This window comes from Choloepus didactylus, chromosome 22 (assembly GCF_015220235.1).
Source record: "Choloepus didactylus isolate mChoDid1 chromosome 22, mChoDid1.pri, whole genome shotgun sequence".
NCBI lineage: Eukaryota > Metazoa > Chordata > Mammalia > Pilosa > Megalonychidae > Choloepus > Choloepus didactylus.
The window spans coordinates 42,646,206-42,661,916 of NC_051328.1; the positions used below are offsets into that span (position 1 = coordinate 42,646,206).

Genomic DNA, 15,711 nt, shown 5'->3' on the forward strand with positions numbered 1-15,711 from the left:
GCGAGCCCCGACCTGGCCCTAGGACGCCTCTCTGCAAAGCCTTTTTAGGGAACGGCCTTCGCTGTTCAGAGCCCTCGAGAGGGCCTGTAATGACTTTGGATTAGGTGTTCTGTGGCTGCCTCAAGGTTACCTGTAGGCGAGAAACGGGCCGGAGGACAAGGTGCGTTCTTAAAGCCCCATCGCCCCGGGGCCGCCGTTTCCCCTGGGCAGTGGGTGGATTCGAGAATTCCACCTTGTGTCCCGTTCGGTGGGAGATCGGACGCCTGGAGGCCGAGGACCCGGATTTCTTGGAGATGTTCCGGCTCCTTTCCGATTAGCTTCTGACTCGTTCTCTTTTTTCCCAGTCGTCGCCCCTGCTCTCCTGGCAAAGTGCTTGAGGTTGCAGTAGTCCCTTTACTTCCATCGTTTCCCCAAATTGTATTTCCCTTACAAAAGAACGAAGTTTATGGACAAGGCCTGAGGTTGATTGGAAAATTATTTCTCCGTGGCTGCTCAGTGATCAGTAACTAATTGGATCTATGGTAATTTCTTCAATTTCCTTTTGGCAATTCACCCACAAATTTCCTGACTTGTTGTCATGGCCCAGGAGGGCTTTTGTAGCCAAAGGACTAAAGAAAGCACCGGACATGATCCGAGACGTGAGCTTTTATCATAGGGCTTACCTACAGAGTAGGGAAGTCAAGCCACATTGCCCTGAAATCAGGAGCTTCTATGGATGGATTCAGGAGCTGCTCTGAATGGCAGCCAGTTCAGAGCAGGAGGTGGAAATAGTCTGCATTTGGGGGGCTGAATAAGCTGCTTATAAGGGCTCGACATTCCAATGGGTATGACAACATAAGGCAGGGAGCGGGGTCGTGCAATGTAGGGAGGGGTTGATTGTAATCAGCAGGGAGGAGGAGAGGATTATAGAGATAACAGTATCTCAGGGAATCTCAGGGAGGAGGTAGTTTCGGGTATAGATTACAGTTAGCATCTGATATTACAAGGAGAAAAGGTCAAACCTCAACTCACCTAAGTCAAGAAGCTGCTGTGTGCAGTCTTCAAGGCCCTTGGTGAATGCCCTGTGCCCAGGGTTCCCACTTGTGCTTTCCCGTTGCCAAATTTTTGCTTGTCCTTTGTCCTTAAATGGTCCTATTTCCTTTATCACAAGTCCAAAGATGACATCGTCTAAGTAATAATAAGCTAAGCTTGTTCACTCTGCCGTGACCAAACCATAGCACTTCATGCTTTACAAATCAATCCCCCATTTATCATGTTGAGTCAAATCCTTGAGTACAGTTTCCTAGCAGCGGAGGAATCTTACCTTCGTTTCTCTCGATAATTTGACGACTCTTGGAGGTGGTATCATTAGCCCTTTTTAACAGAAGAAAAAATATACACTAATTTAGAACATTTGAGGAAAATCACCTAGCAAGCAGAATGGCAAGAACTGTTCTTGTTTAGCATGACATCCTTACCACGAAACATAGTCTCTGGCACATTTTATGTGGGCTGAGGGAGCAGATTGTCTCAGCCTCAAATCTGCAAATCCTTTTAAGTGTATTAACATTTTTCTGGGGAGTGAGGTCACATCATTTATTTCATTTTCAAAAGGGAGAAGGGAGAGAGGGAGGGAGGGAGGAAAGAAAGAAAGGGAGGGAGGAAAGAGAAAGAAGGAAGGAAAAAAAAATGAAAGGAAAACAAGAGGGAAAAGGGGAGGGAGAGAAGCAGAAGACCTCCAGTTATACCATCTTCTACAATAAAAAACAAAAGCCAAAAACTCAAATATGACTACTGCCCAGAGGAAACTGTTGCTTGCCCTCTAGTGCGATGTGACTTTGAGAACATACCTAATCCTCTGATAACTTTTCTAAGAATACTGGTAACCTCGAGGCAACACACTTGAAGCAAATTGGCCCTTCAGTCATAGAGCAGCTATCCATAAGACATTACCATCTCCTCTTAAAGGCTGTGAAAAAGAAAGTGTGTTGAAGACTGAAGATCTAGAAAGATCCAGTAGATGCAGAGTTTAATGCTTTTATTATCCAAAACAATCTTGAAGCTAAATTAGAAGGCTCTTGGATTATATGTGACATGATGATTTACATGAGGTTGAAATTCTCATCACCGAGAAAGAGAACATCTTAAATAAGAATGGATTCCCAAAATAGTAAAGAGATTAAGTATAAGGTCCTATTTTGATGAAATTCACCTTTTTGAAACATAACTGATTATCTTAACACGTCATTAAATTTAGGCCGTATCTTTTGTATAGTCAGGCGCCCTCTGCTGCCTTTGAGTTGAAGTACAGAAGAGAAAAAAATCTGTTAATAATGCACCAAATTGAGGAAATGTGTGCTACCTTCTAATAACCCTCACGACAGATAATCACTATGATTGGGGAGTTCTCCCAAGTGTGGTATAGATGAGGTGGTTCCTTCTGGACAGTGGGAATAAGAAAAACTACACAGAATTCTTGGGAAAATCAAGTGCAATAATTTTTAAAAAAAGCTTTAGAAAAGCTAAAAGCAATGTATGTATTATTCATCCATGAAAGGAACGATACATGCTACCACATGGATGAAGCTTGAAGACATCATGCTGTGTGAAATAAAGCAGATGCAAACAGACAAATATTGTATGATCTCCGTTACATGAAATAATCAGAATATGCAAATGCAGAGTCAGAAAACAGAATACAGGTTATCAGAGTCAAGGGTGGGGATGGGGAATATGGAGTTGTTGGTACAGAGTTTTTGTTTGGGGTGCTGGGAAAGTTTTGGCGATGAATGGTTCTGATGGTGGCACAACATTGTGAACGTAATTAACACCACCAGATGGAATATACTTGTGGTCAAAACTGGAAATTCTATGTTGTATGTATGTTACCACAGAAGAAATTTTGTTCAAAATACAAATATGAGATTCTCCATGCTCTGAAGTGAGGTCATCATTTTGAATTGGCTGACAATCATTTCATTAAAAAACACTCATTGGATGCCCATTGCCCAGAGCGTCGGGCTAGTCCACGGCGGGGGGGGGGGGGGGGTACAAAACAAGACCCAGGCTTCATCCCCAGGGAGAGTTTATTCTACTGAGAAAGAGAAACAAATTAATGATGGCATTCCTCAAACACTTTATGAAATGAATCAAGGAATAAATGAAGGAATGGAGGGAGGCAAGCAGGGAGGGGGCAAGGAGAGATCAGTATACATTTTCTAGGATTTTACATAAATGGAATCATTTTCTTTGGGGGGATGTCTGGCTTCTTTCACTAAGCAAAATTATTTTGCGAGTCATTCATCAATGTTGTTGCATGAATCCATAGTTCATTTCTTTTCATTGCTAAGTAGTATTCCATTGTATGAACATACTATGGCTTGTTTATGGGTTCACCTGTTGATGGACATTTTGGTTGCTTCCAGTTTGAAGCGATTACAAATAAAGATTTTTTTGGAATATTCTTTCATTTTTCTTGGGTAAATACCTGCGAGTGGGATGGCTGGGTTATACATATACTTATTTAACTTTAAAGGAAACTGCAAAACTGTTTTCCAGAATGGTTGTCCTGTTTCCATTCCTGCCAGTGACGTACGGAAGTTCCAGTGATTCCACACACTCACCAATAACTGATACGGTGAGACTTTTAAATTTTAGATATTCTAATGGGTTGTATTTCATAGTTGTAGCTCATTGTGGATGATATTGAGCATCTTTTCATGTGCTTATTTGCCATCTGTATATCCTCTTAAGTGAAGTCTCACTTCAAATATTTTGCCCGCTTTTATTAGGTTGTTTTCTTTTAATGGAGTTTTGAGAGTATTTAATATATTCTGCATACAACACCTTTCTCAGGTATGTGATTTTACAAGTATTTTATCCCAGTCTATGGTCTGACTTTTCATTCTCTCAAGAGTGAAATTAATATGGATTGGGTCCAATTTATCAATTTTCCCTTTAAGGATCATGTTTTCGGGGTCATATCTAAGGAATATCTGCCTAGTGTAGCTGAGATTTTCTCCTATACTTGCTTTTAAAAGTTTGACAGTTGTATATTTACAAATAGATCTATGATCCATTTTGAGCTCATTTTGTATGGGGTGTGTTTTACTTTGCTAATGCTGCCATCATTCAAAATACCAGAAATGGATTGGCTTTTATAAAAGGGGTTTATTTGCTTACAAAGTTACAGTTTTAAGGCCATAAAGTGTCCAAGGTAAGGCATCAACAATAGGGTACCTTCACTGGAGGATGGCCATTGGCATCCAGAAAACCTCTGTTAGCCAGGAAGGCACGTAGCTGGCATCTGCTCCAGATTTTCTGGTTTCAAAATTCCTTTCTCCCAGGACGTTCCTCTCTAGGCATCTGGGGGTGTTCTCTTAGTTTCTTCCAGGCAAACTCTGGAATAGCAAAAGTCTACTTTCAACGGCTGTCTCCAAAATGTTTCTCTCAGTTGCAGCAACACTGAGTTCCTTCTGTTTGTCAGCTCTTTTATATGGCTCCAGTGATTTAATTAAGACCCACCCTAAATGGGTGGGGTAACGCCTCCATGGAAATTATCCAATCAAAGGTCTTGCCCACAGTTGATTGAGTCACATCTCCATGGAAACACTCAATCAAAGGATTCCAACCCCATCTACACTAATACGTCTGCCTCCACAAGATTACATCAAAGAACATGGCATTTTGGGGAACATAATACATCCAAACTGACACAAGGTGCAAGGTATGGATCAAACCGTTGTGTTTGTTTTGTTTATTTGGCATATGGATAGTCATTGTTCCAATAGTGTCTGTTGAAAAGACTATCCTTTATCCAGTGAATTGCCTTTTTACCTTTGTAAAAAAAAAAAAAAAAAAAATGCACATATAAGTAAGAGTCTCTTTCTGGTTCCATTGATCTGTTTGTCCATCTTGTTGCCAGTACTGCAGCTGTATAAGGCAGCTTGAAATCGGGAGTGTAGTCCTCAAACTTTGCTCTTTTGTTTTAGCTATGCTAGGTCCTTTCCATTTCCATGTGAACTTTAGAACCAGCCTGTCAAATTCTATTCAAACAACCTCCTAGGATTCTGATTGGGATTATGTTGAATCTATAGATCAATTTGAGAAAAACTGGTACCTTACCAATGTTGAGTCTTTCAGTCCATGAACACGAGACTGCTCTCCAATTCTGCTGGCCTCTTTTAAAGTTCCCTGAGCAAGGTTGCGTAGTTCCCAGGGTACAGGTCTTGAACGTCATTTGTCAGATTCATCACTTAGTATTTTATTTCTGTCGATGCTATTATAAATGTTCATTTAATTTTAATTTCTGATTGTGCATTGTAGTTAGAGAAATACAATTGGTTTTTGTACATTGACCAAGCCTCCTGAAATCTTGCTAAACTAACTCATTAGTTCTAGTAGCTTTTTTGGAGATTCCACGGGCTTGGTGGAATTATAATCATCGACTATGTTGTCTATGCACAGAACAGTTTAACTTTTCCTTTCAATCTGGATGCTTTCTAATGATTTTTTCGTGCCTTACTGCTCTGTATAGAACCTCCAGTATTATGGCAAATAGAAGAGGTGAGAGGGGACAGTCTTGCCTTATTCCTGATTTCAGGGGAAAAAATTCACTCTGGTAGACAAAATTCTAGGAGGTACCCCAAGTGTGCTGGTTTGAATGTATTACGTCCCCCAGAAAAAGGCATATTCTTTGATGCAATCTTGTGGGGCAGACATATTAGTGGGGATTAAGTTGGAACGTTTGAATTAGGTTGTTTGCATGGAAATGCGCCCACCCAACTGTAGGTGATAACTCTGATGAGATATTTCCATGGAGGCGTGGCCCCACCCATTCAGGGTGGGCCTTGATCAGTGGAGCCATATAAATGAGCTGATGGGCAGAGAGAACTCAGTGCAGCTGTGAGTGATGTTTTGAAGAGGAGCTACAGCCAAGAGGGACACTTTGAAGAAAGCACAGGAGCTGCAGATGAGAGACAGTTTGAAAATGGCCATTGAAAGCAGACTCTTGCTCCGGAGAAGCTAAGAGAGGACAAATACCCCAAGTGCATCTAAGAGTGACATTTTTGAGGAACTGAAGCCTAGAGAGGAACGTCCTGGGAGAAAGCCATTTTGAAACCAGAACTTTGGAGCAGACACCAGCCACGTACCTTCCCAGCTAACAGAGGTTTTCCAGACACTATTGGCCATCCTCCAGTGAAGGTACCTGATTGCTAATGTGTTACCTTGGACACTTTATGGCCTTAAGACTGCAACTGTGTAACCAAATAAACCCCCTTTTATAAAAGCCAATCCATCTCTGGTGTTTTGCATTCCGGCAGCATTAGCAAACTGGAACACCAAGATTCCTGCCCCCTGGTATGCCTGCCTGTATAATCCCAGGACAGTGAATACTATGGATCTCTCTCCCTTGATCGGGTGGGCCTGATTTAGTCAGGTGGGCTCTTCATGGTGAGAGATATTTGAAGCAGGGAAGGATCAGACACAAGAGAGACTGTCCCTTGCTGGATTTGAAGGTGGCAGGGCCATGTGACAAGGAAAAGGCAGCCCCTAGGAGCCGCAGTGCCCTTGGCTGACAGCCAGCAAGGAAATGGAAACCTCAGTCCTTCCATCCCAAGGAACCAGATTCCACCACAAGCACATGAGCTTTGCATGCTCTCCAAACCCCACTTGGGCAGGATGTATTACTCTTAAAAAAAAAAAAAAAGAAAAAATTCATTTTGAAATAATTTCAAACTTATAGGAAAGTTGCAAAAACCACACAGAGACAACACAGGCAGCTGCACACCCCCCACTCAGACACCCAGATCCTCCAGCAGTCAGCATTTTGCCACATCTGTGTCTTAATTACCCTTTTAATATATTGTTGGATTTGATTCCCCAAAATTTTGTTAAGAAATTTTGTGTCAATGTTCAAGAGGGATATACGGTTCTATTGTTTCTTTCCTTGTAACATCGGCATTTGGTTTTGGTAACGGAGTCATGCTTTTCTCATAGAAGAAGCTTGGAAGTATTCCCTCCTCTCCACTTTTCTGGAAGAGCTGGTCTAGAATTGGTATTATAAATGTTTGTGAACAGCAGGGTGTGGTGGGGTGACTGGCACCCCCCCCAAAATGTTCCGGCCTAGTCCTAGCCCCTGGTCCCTGTGATTGTGGCCTTCTCTGGAAAGGGGGTCTTTGCAGAGATAATGAAGTTAAACGTCCCGAGATGGGATCATCCCAGGTTGGGGGACCCTGACAGTGATGGCATCTGTGACAGAAAGGAAAGGGAGCACTGGGACACACGGACAGAAGAGGAACGTGGGAGGGCAGCCAACTGATGATGGAGGCAGACACGGGAGGGATGCGGCCACAAGCCAAAGAGCAGCAGGGATGCCGGGGCCACCCGCAGCTATAAGAGGCAGCAGGGAGCCACCCCTGGAGCCCTGGGAGGGAGCACAGCCCAGCCACCACCCTGATTTTCAACTCCTGCCCTCCTAACTGGGAGAGAAGAAACGTCTGTTGTTTGAAGCCACCCAGCCCGTTTGTTACATCAGCCTCAGGAAACAAATACAAAGGTTAGTCCAAATAACCTACTCTCACATATTCCTAAATGCAACACTGCTTTGTTTTTAAATGGTGTTTTCCAGTGTGTGATATGTATGAATTTAAATTTTGGAAAATACAGGCATGTATAATGAAGAAAACCTCAAAATCACCTATAGTCTTCTCTCCCCTGCACAATCACTCTTAACAATTGGGGGTAGTTCCTTCTGACGGACCTTAAACCGAGTTCTGTGTTGTGGGAGTTCTGTGTCGTGGTTGTACGGCTGCCTGGTGCACACACACAGGGACCCACGTGTTGTCTTGATCACCGGAACTCAGAGGTGCCCGTGAGGGTCCAGGACTATTGCTGAGTCATCAGATGCAAATAGAGCGGAGAAGGCTACACCGAAGCCTGGAAAACAGAACAGAAAATGGAACAAAAGGCAGAAGCTAGGTGGGTGAAGAAACAGCCTTTATATCAACCTGACAACAACTAGTAGCTGGTAATGAAACATGAGCCTTGTGCGCCGCTCACGGGAGCCCGCAGACTCACCTCCGTTTCCCAGCTAGTTTGTCCCCTAAACCTTGTCCAAAGTCTCAGATTTCCTGTAGGCAGTGATCACAGGCACCAGACTAGAGAGGACACAGTATAGAAGCAGTGCAGTTCTGCCCGAGTGCTGAATTAAAAAAAGCAGCAGCAGCAGCAAAACTCCCTGACCAACTAGTTAAAGATGTTGATGACAGTCAAAGTGAAATGACTACAAAACATCCCCGTGTTTTAAGGGCCTGGCTAGCTAATGCTGCCTGACCCAGGAACAAGCTCAATTTTCAAGTCCAATCACCCACAGTCGACAACGCCTACTCAGGGTTCATAGCGCTAGCCCCTTAAACTCCAGTTGCCTGGCTTTGGAAATGATGGTCCTAAGACCCCCAAATTCTCCGAGGCTTTCTTCTCCCCGGCCATCCACGTGGCCCTGCTCACAGGCCATCTGGAGGAGATAGGTGTCAACCCTTCATGGAAATGTGGCTCTGAAACCTACACTCTGGGCACAAAGCTAACCACATCCTCCTATTCTTGGCCATGCTGGCAAATGATGCAATTAACACAGAACATGTGAAATGCAACAAAGATGCCTTCTGCACCAGAATCTGAGGGTTGGCATGTTTAAGAGACACTCCCAACTTCATCCTCAAAACCTGGGCTGGAGAATTGGTGAAATGTGGCCCAGTATTTCAAAGAGGTACCAAGAATAACATTCAGCTTCTATGATTTCCAAGTAAGTCAAGACTTTCCCATTAACAGCATTTCCTCTAATGGAAGTTAGAGATTACTCTAGAAACGTATTGCTTTATATTTTAATCATCCATGTGCTATTTCTCTCTTCTGCTACATTTTAATATCCCTCAGCCCTTGTCCTATTCACCTTTGTATCCCACGACAAGGATTTTGCACTGTTTGTTAAATCTTCGTAAGTTAAGAACAAACAGTGAATGAATAAAAACCCCAAATGAGTCACAAACGAATGCAGTGAACTCTTTTATCTGGCATGGTCAGTGAAGGGGCCAAATATTTTAGTTAGTATAACATCCTGTACGTGGGCATCCATTTCCAAAGACTAAGCCCCATTCACATTTGCTACTAAAACTTAAGTGAGACAAACCTGAAGATTTAGAAAGAGCTGACACAGGCACGTGGCTCACATGAATTAACTTAGAGTTGCTAGAACAACAGCCTTTTGAGAGCCTTTTGAGAGCCTTGCAAGTCCTGTTTTCCGTGTGAATGGTCTTTGGCTGCATGAGACGTGAAAGGCTCCTTGCAAACCTTTAATTTTGACCTTTAACATCCCCATTTAAGAATTTGGCGTTGGGCTCTGGTGTGGGCTGAATTACATCCTCCCAAAATTCACGTCCACCTGGAACCTCAGAACGTGGCCTTACTTGGAAATGGGGCTGTTGCAGGTGAAATTAGTTAAGGCTCTTGAGATGAAATTTAGGGTGGGCCCTAAGTCCGATAGCTGGCCCTGTGAGAAGAGGAGAGGACACAGAGACACACAGCAGGGATGGGTGAGGGCCAAGGCAGATGCTGGAGGCCTGCAGCCCCCAGCCAGGGACCTTCTGGGAACGCCAGAAGCTGGAAGAGGCAGGGAAGGAGTCTCTCCTAGAAACTCTGATGGGAACATGGCCCTCACACCTTCATTCCTGACTTCTAGCCCCCAAAACCACGAGGGAATAAATGCTTGTGGTCTTAAGACCCCCTTAGGTTGTGGTGCTTTAAGAGGCCCCAGGACCCAGACATGACACCCTCTTCCTATCTTCCCGCCCCAAGGAACTGGTCTTTTTCCTTTACGGTTTGGAGTGGGGTAGAGTGGAATTCTGCAGAGGCGGATTCCCAGGGCTCTGGAAGAGTCAAAGAGCTAGACGGGCTTTCCCAGGGAATCAGTTGGAGCTGACCGGAGCTGACCAAGGCAAAATCATGACCCATGGGCAATGGCCACGAGGTCGTGCGAGGCCCTCTGCTCTCCTTGTGTGGCCTGGAGAGTCTCCCAGTGGGACCCCACTCCAGTCCTTGTGGTCCATCAAAATGTGCCAGGGGTCCCAGGCTCTGAAATCACTTCTCCCTACTGAGACAGTTAATGAACGATTTGTCAGGTTACACACATAACGGTATCCTCAATTCATAAACAAACAAAAAACCCCACAACCCTGTAAGAGCAACCCTGCTGTGAAGAAGTTGGGGTGGAGTGGGGGGGTCTCGGGAGCCCAGGGCAGGCCCCCGGCAGAACCGCAGGGACTCGCCGCGGCGGCCAGCAGGGGGCAACACTCTCACGCGTTTCCTCTGCTTTGCTCTTGGACGTGCAGAAAATTTTTGCCTCAAAAGCCTGTTTCATACAAATAACCTTTCCCAAAACCCAGAGGCAACAGCCTCTTCAAGAACATCAACCAGATGTGTCCCCTTTTGCCGTAATGTCAACACCCCTCTTCAACATGAACAAGTTAGGGTGGTCACTCCCTGAAGATTGGAAAGTGATTGAAAAGAGCAAGGGGTAGCAACAGAGAAGATGGAATTTAACAAAGGATTACGAATACTGAATCTCTATATAATTTTCTTCTTCTTAGTTGCTGGGGTATTAGATTCTAGCTGAAATGGTGGAACTGTAACTCATAGCATCCTTTGAAATCTGCTCTATAGCTGCTTGTTAGGTTGTAATTTGGAGGTCATCACCTTTTTGAAAATACGTTATATTTCACAATAAGGAAGCAACTGAAACTATAGTACTGTATCTCACAACGTTTTTGGAAATTTCCTATATGACTACCTGTTGAATCATACTTTGAGAGATGTTACCTTTTCCATATATGTTATGTTTCACAGAAACTGTGGAACTGTAACCCACAACATTCTTTGAAATTTGCTCTCTACTTGTTAAATTGCACTTGGAAAGTTATCACTTCTATGTAAATATGTTATATTCCACAATAAAACAATGATAAAAAATAATAATCTTAAAAAGATCAAGCAAAAAGGATACAGGCCAGGTCACTGGCTCAGGGCCTTCAAGGATGCCCAGATACGCCGGGACGGCACCCCCGGGCGCCTGGGGGGCCCCTCCGGCCCGCGCCGTGGGGACGCTGTTCTCCAAACGGAACCTGGTCTCCTCCCGCCCCCAGCGCCGGACCCTCGGGCGCCGTCCAGGGCCGCTGCTGGGACGGCGGGGCCCCGAGCCCCGGGCGAGGGCAGCCCCGAGGAGGAGGCCCGGCTTCCCGGGGACGCCGGGTCCCGGGGGTTGTGGCGGCGGCGGCGCGCGGGGTCGGCGCCCGGGGCTCGGCAGTGCGCCCCCGGGGCAGCCAGCGCGCCCGCCCCGCGCCCCGCGCCCCGCGCCCCGGCCCCGGCCCCGGCCCGGCTGACGCAACCCGGCCTGGAACTTCGTCAGCGCGCGGGCCGCGGCCGCCAGGGGGCGCCCCTCGCCCGCCCTCCCGCCGGCGCCCCTGGCGAGCAACGCGGCGGCGCCATTGCGTCAGCCGGGCGGGAGGGCGCGCCGGGGAGCGCCGCCGTCCTTCCTGCGCCAGGGGCCCGCGCGCCGGCCTGCCCGCTTCCCCTCGGGCCACGCGGCGGCCCTTCTCCCCAGGGAGCCCGGGACCCCGCGCCCCCGCCGCCCCCCGCCCCCGGCGGCCCGGGAGCCCCCGCCGCCCCCCCGGTGCCCGCGGACACCTGTGCGCAACCGTCCTGAAAATGAACGGGCCGGAGGGCAGCCTGCTCGCTTTCTCGTGCCCCTGCCCTTCCACGCTGCCACCTCCTCATCGAGGTGCCCCGGGGCGCGGGAGCTCGCCGACCCCTGGGGCCCTCTCAGCGGGGGCCGCCCTCCCCCCGGGGCTGACCCCGGCCCCGCGGCCTCCCCGAGCTCCTGCAGCCCGGCGCGCGTGCGCTCTCAGATAAACTTGTTCTTTTGGAATAATTCGATTCCCAGGAAAATTGCAGAGATGGTTCCCAGAGGCCTAACCTGGTTATCTTACATCACCTGGGTGCATTTGTCAACACAGACGGAAACCAGCATTGCTGGTTAACTAAACGCCAGACTTCCTTTGGATTTTCACCGTTTTTTCCCCTCCAGCCTTATTTTTTTCTGTTCCAGGACCCCCCTCCCCCAGGATGCAATGCTGCCTTCGGGTGTGGCTCATTTTCCAGCCTGTGGACTTGAGATCCTGAAATATCCCACCTCTGGCCCCAGGGGCTCCTCCTGCTGCTGCTTGGGGACAGCTGGGGGACCCGCGCATGCCCTCCCCACCCACCCCCACCCCGGTAGGGTCTGCACTGGCCTCCTCTCTCCGGTTGCCCTGTTCTCAGAGGTTCCAAGTCTGAGTCTTTACCACCACTCCACATAAATCCCAGACTTGGCTGCAACCACCCCATTGCTGAGGACTGAAGATGCCCAGTTGTCTGGGACACAGTCATCTAGAATCCCAGCAGTCATGGACAGTAAAGCCTTTCCGAGCATCGGATGACTTACAGGAGTCCCCAAACTCATCCTGTGACTGCGGCCCTTCCCGACCCCCGGGGCGCCTGGAATGGCATTTTGAAGCTTCCACCGCAGGGCGGCCACTTAGGTGTGTTCGTGGACGCCACCACCCCAGGTTCTTCCCAGTCCCCACGGCAGAAGCACCCACACTGGAGGGCATCTGAGACTCACCTGCCTGAGGCCTCGAGAGGCTGGCCAGGTGGGTTCTTTACTCTGGAAAACGGGAGAGAAATCTCAGAAAATCGTGCAGCTCACCGGCCATGACTGCCCTCATCCAAGGCTTGGCTCCTGGCAAGCCAGAAACCGTTGTCCACATGCTTACAGATGATCCAGTTTCCATTCAGAAAGGAACCAAATAAACCCAACAAGGGATCCAGAAAGCAAAACATCTTCCATCAGCAAGCCAAAGGGGAAGGCTGAGTTTTGTTTTTCCTGTAGGGCCACTGGGCACACAGAAGGCCGCAAATTCACGGTTTCATTCACTGACTGGACCGTGTTTTCTTGCCATTATAAAATAAGGCCAAAGCGCTTCAGGCCCCGAGACCTGCCGGTGATTCAAGAAAGGCACGCCTTTTCTGAGTTAGTGACCACAACAAAAGCCACAATTGGAGCTTCTCCCTACCTGAGACCCTGCTCCTTCTTCCACGCTTCCCCGCCCCGCTGGGAGAGCACCCAGACCTGCAAGCCGTGTCCCTGCTGTGCCTTCAGACTTCAGGGCAAAGCTGCCGGAGAGGACAAGCCCCTTCCCCAGTTCTGATTCAGCCACCGAGGGCCGGGGTTATGAGCGAGCCTCCAGAGCCACTGGCTGGGATTTGAATCCTGGGCAAACTCCTGCACTTCTCAGTGTGTCCATTTCCTCATCTGTAAAATGGGACACTTTTGTTAACAGCAGCCACTTCTAGGGTTGCAGTGAGGATTAAATAGTTTGGTAAGCGTGAGGTGCTTACTACGCCGTGGGGGCCGTAGGAGCCAGCTGCTCTCTTCCCCTGCCCTGGGCCCGCTGCTAACCCCCTCCCCACTCTTCCCTGGTTCTCGTAGATGTGATTCTAGACTAATATCCCGTTAGTCTTCCTCCATGCTTTCTCTCTGACACACTAGGGTTGCAGAATTCCCTTGGCTCTATTCTGCACACCCGGCAGAGCAGCCATAACCCCACGTCTGCACTGCCTCCGAGCCGCCCCGTATGGATGCTTGGGCTGCTGTGCCAAACCAGCCCGGCCACCTTTCCAATCCTGTGGGATGCAGGAAGGACAGTTCTATCCAAAAGCCCAGAGGGGGTCCTGCCATCTCTGTGTCCCCTGGACCCTGTGCCAACACCCAGCCCCTCTGCTTCTCCCTCAGCTCAGTCCCCAGCATTCAGCATTCCGCCCTTTCTCTTGGTTCTCATGGCCGTTTCTCCACTATTCCTGCCCTGTCTCTGCAGGACAGTGAGACCAAAACAGACTCCCTCCTGCCACCGCACCCAGCCCAAGAGAATAAACGTGTTTTGAAAAGCAATAAGCACCTTGGCCGGCCCTCTGAGCAATTTGGAAATCGCCTGGTTCTTGTCCCCTTGGTAGCAAGTGTCCCGAATTTTGCGCTCGCATCCCGCACACTCACCCCTTCCATCAAAGCCTCCTCTCAGGGCCTTGTGTGGGGCAATTTGCATTTGCAGAGCAGATGCTGAGGTCTCGGCAGCCCCCACCGACAAGGCAGGTCCTACAGGGCGATTCTTGGCTTTCAGAATCCCCCTTTTAAAGAAACAAAACCTAAGCTTTTCGTTGTAAAAACAAAACAGATACAGAAAACCAGCAAAGCCAAGGGTGTGGCTTAGTGAATCATGATTCAGGGAAACCCCCCGGCAACCCCAACCTGAATGAAGAAATTGCACTTTGCCAGCCCCCAGAAGCCCCTCCAGGGCCCCCATCCTAGTTGCAATCCCTCTCTCCAAAGGTAACCACTCTCCTGGTTTTTCTAGTCATCACTCCCTGGCGCTGATCTGTGACTTTATAATCCAGTTGTGCCTCCCTGAACACTGCAGTTTAGACTGCCAAGTTTAAACTTGATGCATCTTTTAAATCTTTTAATCTACATGTTCTCTTTCAACCCCTATGTTTCTTTGCAGTTTATCTGCTGAAGCACTCAGGTCTTTCAACCTGAGGACTCCCACAATGGAGATTTTGCAGATTGCACTTTGACAGTGCAGCTCAGCAGGTTCTTCTGTGCTTGGTGTTTACTGCAAATTGGCAGCTGGATCTGGAGGCAGGACTCCTTACCTCAAATGGCATGTGTCTGGTGGCCTCTCTTTTTGTGATGTTGGCAGCTGTCAGTACTCAGGGCCTAGAACGATTATTCATTGGGGATGGCAAAATGGTAATATCTCTTTGTATCATTTTGTTTTCCTCTAGTAGTTGGAAAAATTTTATAAGGAGATGCTTGCAGTTGTCTACTAGGTGGTTACAGTGGTACGGTTCTAAAAAAGGCTGGATAAATGCTTTTTCCTTTACTTCACCTGGTTTTCAAGATAATGAATTGGTTCTCTGTCATCCTCCAAGTCTTACTGATTATTTTCCTTCCAAATGTCATTATGAACACATGGATTTAAACATATTTGATGGGTTTCTAATTCATTGCAATTCCTAACCTTATCATAACTCAAGTCCCCCATCTTTGGCCAGCGGGAGCCTCCGCAGGTTGGCCCCCAAGTCCTTTGACATGACATTGGTAGTCTTTGGTGGACCTGGTGTGTCAAGACTTCCAGGCTCATCTTGTACATTTCCCATCCTTACCTGGAATCCACCTTTTTGCTAAGCCCTGGATATTTGGTGGGAAACGGTATTTTAAGACCTCAATATGAACCCTAGGGATGCTTGTTGTCCCTGGGGTTTTTCCTTGACCTCCTCCGTGTTAGATCTGTGTCTTCTGTCTTCCACATGGAGAATCGTGGATCTCAAGAACACAGGAGGGGGTAGAATTAGGATATCCCCTGATTGCTCGTGAGCTTTATCCCATGTTACACATACAATAATCACAGAATAGTGTTAGTAACACTACTACCACCAGATGTGAAAGCATTTCCCCCTATTTTTTATATTTGTGTAGTATCTCCATTGTCAGCTCATGGAGCCATTGCATGTTATAATCTCTCTCAATTCCTCATTTAGTCTTAGTTCTTCAAATAACTGTGTATTTTCTCTGGCCAGCAGCCCTTA

General features: G+C 47.5%; 1 protein-coding gene and 1 long non-coding RNA gene across 2 annotated transcripts in view; one reads left to right on the top strand and one right to left on the bottom strand.

Annotated features, from left to right (window-relative positions):
• LOC119518965 lies at window positions 1–4,099 on the top strand. Its single transcript, XR_005213905.1, has 3 exons — window positions 1–160; window positions 3,538–3,616; window positions 3,771–4,099. It is a non-coding gene; the product is annotated as an uncharacterized LOC119518965 (long non-coding RNA).
• Window positions 1–7,926, bottom strand: part of KLHDC4 (kelch domain containing 4) — a 117,181-nt gene extending 109,255 nt beyond the window's left edge. The window contains exon 1 of the mRNA XM_037816429.1: window positions 7,742–7,926. The gene's annotated coding sequence lies outside the window, so the exon portion shown is untranslated. The remainder of the gene's footprint in view (window positions 1–7,741) is intronic.
• Between the last annotated feature and the right edge of the window lie 7,785 nt (window positions 7,927–15,711).